Below are 1306 nucleotides of genomic sequence, written 5' to 3' on the forward strand. Positions count from 1 at the left end.
GACTCGGTGAAGAAGAGCTTGGCGTCTGCGCCGATACTGAAGCTTGCTGATGACTCAAAGCCATTCCACGTCGTCTGCGACGCGAGCGATTTTGCCATCGGCTGTGCGCTGATGCAGTTCGATGATGACGAACACGAACGCGTTATCAGCTATCAGTCGCGCCAACTGAAGCCAGCCGAGAAGAATTACCCAGTCCACGACAAGGAGCTCCTGGCAATGCGGTACGCTCTGATCAAATTCAGAGTGTACCTGCTCGGTGAACAGTCACTTGCGGTTTACACTGATCACGCATCGCTGCGGACAGCGATGAAGAGCCCTCACTTGTCGCAACGGATGGCCCGTTGGCTGTCATTCTTCTCCGAGTACAACTTCGTTGTTCACTACAAGCCGGGCAAGAATAACATTCTCGCCGACGCGCTGTCTCGGCGTCCGGACTACGATCCCCGTGAAGCGCTAGGACATCAGCTCGCTGATGAGGACGACGACGAATGTGCGGTCTGCGTGTCGTCAGGCATCAACTTGACGTTGACCACGCCCACGCTCCGCTGGGCGACGAGATTGCTACAGCGTACGATGATGACCCTATATACGGCGCCATCATGAAGCACCTGCGTGCTCCTAGTAGTGACACGCTGAGTGCCCTGTCAAAGACCACGCGGAATCAGATCGATCGATATAGACTGGACGGTAATCTACTCAAGTACAGCATCGACAGGTTCGATGGTCCTCGAGTCGTCGTCCCAAACGACGCTGATCTACGTGCGCGCATAATCCACGAGTATCATGACGCCCCGACTGGAGGACATCTCGGTCGCGAGAAGACGTACGCGGCTCTGTCGAGAGACTTCTATTGGCCGCACATGTACAAGTGGGTACGCAAGTGGGTCCGCACATGTGAAACTTGCCAGCGAGTCAAACCTTCTTCGACGTCTCAGGCCCCATTGCGCCCTCTTCCGGTCGCCACGGAAGCCTGGCGCTCCATTTCGATGGACTTCATCTTCGGTCTTCCGCCCGATACAGCCGGGCGCACAGGTGTACTTGTGTTCGTTGATCGTTTCAGCAAGATGGTCCATCTCGTTCCGGTGGCGGCCTCAATCACCGCGGAAGAATCCGCGGCCCACTTCGTCGACGTGATTTTTCGTCACCACGGCCTGCCGGAGTCTATCGTGTCCGACCGCGACCCGCGGTTTACATCCGCGTTCTGGTCACGCCTCTTCGAGCTCTTGGAAACCAAATTGCTGATGTCAACTGCGGCACATCCGGAGACGGATGGACAAACAGAACGCGTCAACCGCGTCCTTGAAGA

Source organism: Phytophthora infestans, genomic scaffold (genome assembly GCF_000142945.1).
Source record: "Phytophthora infestans T30-4 supercont1.61 genomic scaffold, whole genome shotgun sequence".
NCBI classification, from domain to species: Eukaryota; Oomycota; class Peronosporomycetes; order Peronosporales; family Peronosporaceae; genus Phytophthora; species Phytophthora infestans.